Below are 6,882 nucleotides of genomic sequence, written 5' to 3' on the forward strand. Positions count from 1 at the left end.
ATTACTATAAATTGCACACTTAGATGGAGACGTAACGTAAAGATTTCTACTCTTTAAGTATACGAATGATGTATGTAATAAAGTCAATTCAATTCAACCTCTCCATTATCTGTTCTGTCATTCTGGCTCCAATCCTCCCTGCAACTTTAGTTTAACCACCCACCCCACAGGGGAGCATTACCACTCGGATAGTAGTCACCTTCTAGTTCTGTTCCACTAACAAATCCCCTATCTCCCCTTTTGACTTTGCTCCATCAGGTAATCCCCACACAACACCTTCTAAACTGGTCCACCTATTCTTGTGGGGGATGGCCAGAAGATTACTCAACAATGACTATTTAGCCTCATTCCTCTTCCAGACACTCACCCAGTTTCCTGTGTGCTGCAACTTGAGTGTAATTCACATCTCTTCATGTGATACCCATCACCCCATCCAACTGCCGGATGATCTGGAATTCGTCCATTTCAAGTTCCAGCTCCTTAAAGTGCAGGGTTACAAGCTGCAGCTGGATGCACATCATGTAGGTGAGGGCATCAGGGACACTGAAGCCTCCCCTCATTCCCATTAATGTCCCCTCCGATTTGAAATATGTGCGCAAAAACCTTGTGCTGTGCAATGCTTACCCAGTGACAACAATATGGTCTGCTCTGAATTTTATATTTTGAGATATTCATTTCAAAAGCTACCGAATCACTGTCAATAATAACTTTGATCTCCTCTGGGTTTGATCGAGTTCATCTGTACTCTCACACAGCCTATGTAGCAAGCCTGTAGCAGGTAATGAAGGATGTTCTCGACAGAGCTTTTGCATACTATCCATATCTGATTTGTTTACTAAATAATGCTTTAAAAAGTCAGATTTCCAAATATTACTCGATTTCTTCCCACTTGAAATTCTCTAGCAACTTTTGCATCATCACAATACACACCGGTGACTCCACTTTCTGTATTATACATAAATATTCCCCCTGAACCCTTCCCCAAGGGACTGACAGTGGTGAACTCAGTGAATGCAATGCCAATGTATATGAAGGGAAGGGCAGTCCTCTGTCTCACTGGAGTCTGGCGCATTTGTGATGTGAAAGCTGCTTGTTGCCCAGGGCAAAGGTGTTCGATATCATTATGTATCCGGAGAGAATGGGACAAGGCATTTTCTCACCAGTAGAAAATTCCAAAACAAGAAGTGGTAGAACAAGGAGCACACATAAAATGCTGCAGGTCAGACAGCATCTAAGGAAAATTATATCAATGTGGAGTTCCTCTAGCATTTTGTGTGTGTTTCTTGGATTTCCAACATCGAAAAAGTAAGCCTCAACCTCCGGCCCCCAATGCTGTGCCGAACATTACTTACGTTAAAAATTACCTGATATTCCCCACAGCTTTCTATTTTTCTACGTGTCATGTACCTATCGAGGAGCCTCTTCAAAGACCCTATTGTATCCGCCTCCATCACAGTCACCAGCAGCCCATTCCACACACTCGCCACTCTGCGTAAAAAAAACCTCACCCCTCGTGGTGATATCACGTGTCAGAAAGGGATGGAACGGAGTTCCGAGCATGCGCAGAAATGAAGAATGATCGAGAAGCGTGGCAGTGTAAAACGTGGTTTTGTTGTTGTTAAATAAAAGGTAAACTCTTCCAGAATATGGTTTGTTATGAGTAACCTACAGTACGTATAAAGAACACAACCCCTGACATCTCCTTCGTACCTGCTTCCAAGCACCTTAAAACTGTGCCCTCTCCACAAGTTTTCTCTTGTTTGTGATTGGAGGTAGAAAAAAAGGTGATTTTCTCAACAGCTGATATAAAAGCTTTTGTTCCCTTTCTCCGAGTTCCTAATCCTTGCACTTAGATAGCTGAAGCTCAGCTCTGTCTGAGAGATCTATCGGTTCCCATTCCCTCATCAGCCGGAAGCTCCCCGCGGCCCGTGTACGGATTGTGCGGCTGAGAGAGAGGGAAGAGAGCAGGACTGTCCCGGGACTGCGGGCCACAGTGTCCGAAGTTCACAGAATTTTTCCTAAAACTGTGTTGAAAACTCCACGTGGCGAACACTCTTACCTGAAGCTGATCCTTCGGTTTGTGCACTGCGCGCATGCGTGATGTTCGGGTATAATTAACAACGCTAACGTCTGCGCATTAGATCGGTGCTTCGGCGACAGCGAAATTTTTAACGCATGGATTTATGGGTAATCACGGTGCCATTGAATGTCTCTGCAAGCACCGGTTGCATGTCCATAGCTCAGTTTTTTTTTTGTGTGGCAGCTCCCAGAAACAAAAAAGTCGATACTAACAGGTATTCCGTGTATCTAATGCCAATGTACAATCCTCTTACACATGCAGGTATGAAACAGAAGAGATTCTGCAGTTGTTGGAAATAGAGAGACTCAGACACACAATACTGGAGGAACTGTGCAGTTCAGGCAGCAACTAAGCAGAGGAGTACACAGTCTAGGCGTGCTGAAGGGGCTCGGTCTAAACGTTGTCTATTTATTCCTCTCCACATTTGCTGCCTGATCTGTTGATTTCCTCCAGTACTTTGCAGAAATTAAACACCTTTTTTCAATCAAACAGTTTCAAAATGTTTCTGATCTTTCATTTGTAGCCACATCCTGCTGGTGTGATTCCTCTTCCTCCTACTCATCATAAACTCCAGGCCTCAATTTTTTTCTGGTGTCCTAAAGCCCTGATTCAGGCTGGCAACTCTTTGGTTTCTGACTCTGGTCCATCGAAGATTCACTCGATAGTCTGCTGTCAGGGTTTAGAGGCACATTACAACAACCCAGCTTCCTGAGGCACAGTCCTTTGAAATTAGTGAAAATGACCCAAAACGTTCAAAAGAGCAGGGAAGAACCACCTTAGCCCAGAGCTCTGAAGAACTTTAAAACCACAGTGTGGCCATCGTCTTATTCACCCTGGAGAAAATCATGCAGGGAATTCATGCAGGTGTATAAGATGATGAGATCCATTGGTCGTGTGGATAGCCAGATTTATCTAATGTAGACTTTTTTAGATAATTACATCTGGAACCACAACCTAATTCACTTACGGCAATATTTAGGATTATCCCATTGGAACCAGGAAATATTCCTGATTCCACTCAACGTATGATAGCCTTTTCAACTTCATTGAATAGGACAGCCATTTTATTGAAGTGGAAGGATTCTAATCCACCCATTGTCTTTTATTGGTTTTCCTCCATTATGTCCTGTCTAAGTTTAGAGGAAATAAGAAGTCGGACATTAGATACATCCTGTAAATTTGAGCAAATCTGGCGACCATTTATTCAATATTTTCATTTGGTTTGATTTGTTACTTTTACAATTTTTTTTCGAAGTTCTAGATTTGATCAGAAATTCTTTCTTTTTTTATAGAGTAGTGTTTTATTTTCTTCTTTTCATAATTTATTTTTTTTTCTCCATGTACAGAATGGAGGAGAATCAGCTGTCGTCTTTTTTTTTATTATATATCACATAATAGCTTAACACTATGTATGACTTTGATCATCTTTATGTCACTTTCTGTTTGTATTGTTATTGATACGTACATTTGAGATAATTCTCCTCTTGTTTGTATTTATATTCCTTTTATATCAATAAAAAGATTAATAACTCAAGAAAGAGATTTACTCAATCATCCCAGCTGTGGCAACACCAGCACCTTCACATCAGGGAGGAAGTTCAAATCAGCTCCGTGTTAAATGTTTAACCATCACGGTGACTGAAGGCAGCTGCAGGTTCACGAGGGACTGTTACTGTCAGATTCTGCAGTTCTTGCGGCTGCTCATCGCCCCCAGGACTGAACCCTGGTCACTGAGCATTGGAGGAGTCTGTTCTGCTGATGTTAGCCTTAAACTAGACAGAAGTTTTACATTGTGGATCTGTGAATGATAAATCAATTCTGTATCATTTATCCCGTGTCTCAGGTACTTACTGTCTCTATCACCCTCACAATGTAAACTAGAAAGGCCACCCAGTCCATTTGGTTCCTGCCCATGTTTCTGTTCCATATCAGTTTATCAAAATCTATCCCTGCCGTTTCCGTCTCACACTCCCTATGATGACAGGTTGCAACTAGTCACCTCTCCATGGGATAAGAGATTTCCCTTGAGTTTCATAGAATTATAGAAATCTACAGCATATTATAGACGCGTTGGGCCATAATGTTGTGCCGACCATGTAACTTACTCTAGAAACTGCCAAGAATTACCCTACCGCGTAGCCACCTATTTTCCTAAGCTCCATGTACCTGTCTAAGAGTCTCTTAAAAGACCCTATTGTATCCGCCTCTTCCACCGTCACTGGCAGTGCATTCCACACAAACACCACTTTGTTTAAAAAAACTTAGCTCTGACATCACATCTGTACCAACATTCAAGCAACTTAAACCTATGCCCCCTCGTGTTAGCCGTTCCAGCCCTGGGAAAAATCCTTTGGCTATCCACACGTCAAATGCCTCTCATCATCAAATATACCTCCATGAATTTCCTGCATGATTTTCTCCATGCTGAAGAACTGTGGTTTTAACGTTCTTCAAAACTCCGGACTATGGTTGTTAACTCCTTCTTCCCTGCACTTTTGAACGTTTTGGGTCATTTTCACTAATTTCAAAGGACTGTGCCTCAGACAGTTGGGCTGTTGCAATGCGCCTCTAAAGCCTGACAGCAGACTAGCGAGTGAATCTTCGATGGTGCAGAGTCAGAAACCAAAGATTTGTCAGCCTGAGTCAGGACTTTGGGACTCCAGAAACAAATGGGACCTGCAGTTTACGATGAGTAGGACGAAGAGGAATAACGCCAGCAGGATGTGGGTACAAATGAAAGATCAGAAACATTTTGAATCGGTTTGATTGAAAAAAGGTGGTTAATTTCTGCAAAGTACTGGAGGAAATCAACAGATCAGGCCACAAATGTGAAGAAGAATAAATAGACAGCGTTTAGGCCGAGGGCCTTCAACATGCCTAGACTGTGTACTCCTCTGCTTAGTTGCTGTGTGTGTGTGTGTCTATATTTCCAGCAGCTGCAGAATCTTCTGTGTTTCATATCTGCATTTGTAATTGGTTTGTACTTTGGCATTAGATACACGAAGTGCCTGCTGATATGGAATATATTGTTTATGGGAGCCGCCACACAAAAAAAAACACTGAAGTATTGTCATGGAACCGGTGGTTGCAGAAACTTTCAATGGCTCCCTGATTACCCAGAAATCCGTGCGTTATAAATTTCGCTTTCGCCGAAGGACCGATTGAATGCACAGGCGTCTGCTTTGTTCACGTTCCCGGATATCACGCATGCGCGCAGTGCACAAACGGAAGGATCAGCATAAGGTAAGAGTGTTCACCCCGTGAAGTTTGCAACACCGATTTAGGGAAATTTCTCTGAGTTTCGGATATCGTGACCCGCAATCCCGGCACAGTCCTGCTCTCTTAACTGTCTCTCAGCCCCACGATCCGTACACGGGCCCCGGGGAGATTCCGGCTGATGAGGGAATGGGAACCGATGGATCTCTCAGACAGAGCTGAGCTCCAGCTATCTAAATGCAAGGATTAGGAACTCGGAGAAAGGGAACAAAATATTTTACAGCAGCAGTTGCGAAAATCACCTTTGTTTTGTTTCCAATCATAAAAAAAGAGAATTTGTGGAGAGGGCACAGTTTAAAGGTGCTTGGAAGCCGGTTGGAAGGAGATGTCAGGGGTGTTGTGTGCCTAATACATACTGAGAGTCACTCATAACAAACCATATTCTGGAAGAATTGACCTTTTATTTAACACCAACAAAACCGCGTTTTACACTGCCATGCTTCTCGAACATTTTTCATTTCTGCGCATGCTCGGTACCATCGCGTTCTGACACGTGATATCACCACGAGGGGTGAGGTTTTTTTACGCAGACTGGCGAGTGTGTGGAACGGGCTGCTGGTGACTGTGATGGAGGCGGATACAATAGGGTCTTTTAAGAGGCTCCTGGATAGGTACATGGCACGTAGAAAAATAGAGGGCTGTGGGGAATATTAGGTAATTTCTAATGTTACGTACCCGTGACACATGACAGTGGTACCCTTGTCACGTGACTGGGGTTGAAGTTATACTGGACATGAGGTAATGGTGGAGTGATGTCATTTTCCCGCCAGTAGAGGTCATGTGACAGGTTTTTTCTACAGGGTATAAAAGGAAGACCCACCCTGTCAGGTGGGGCAGTTCGTGGCTGGATTTGCCAAGATGACTTCATGTTACTGTGTGATTTAATGTGATGACGCAGTTTAGTTAAAAATGAAGTTTTGTATAATGCCTAAAGTTTAAAAGGTCAGAGCCAACGGTTTCTTTGCTGATGGAGAGTGAAGTTTGGAGATCAAGAAAAATCGATTTTCGATGGATTGACTTCGACCTTGTTTGATCCTCATTCGGAAGGATTTCGTTGACTATTCTCGCTGTTGACCCCTGGGATGACCAGAAAGGGTTTGAGAATAGTGTGGAAGAGAGGTCAGTCACTTTAAGTTGTTATATTTAATAAAATTCGACGTGGGAGTTCGACGCTGGGAATCGAAGGACATCGACGTGGAAGAGAATTTAAATCGCTTTAAAAAGTCTCTCCTTTTAAAAGTACCGTGAGCTTTTGAACTGTCGGCATATCGTTTTAAAATACTGCTTTCTTTCGACATATCGTTTTAAAAAAGCTGAGTTCTTTTCAATACTACTTTAAAGACTGTTTGAGACTGCAAAGCTATTAAGAACTGTCTGACCAGCTGTCAGCAGCTGAGCTCGGATCATTGTTTGGGTTTGTTTACATTTGAAGGGGGTTTGTTATCAGTGTTTAATAAACGTGTTATTCGTTATAAAACCCCTTGCCTAACTCATCTATATTATTGTTGCCCGAATACGTAACACTA

The sequence above is a fragment of the Hemitrygon akajei genome, unplaced genomic scaffold, assembly GCF_048418815.1.
Source record: "Hemitrygon akajei unplaced genomic scaffold, sHemAka1.3 Scf000082, whole genome shotgun sequence".
In the NCBI taxonomy this organism is placed as follows: domain Eukaryota; kingdom Metazoa; phylum Chordata; class Chondrichthyes; order Myliobatiformes; family Dasyatidae; genus Hemitrygon; species Hemitrygon akajei.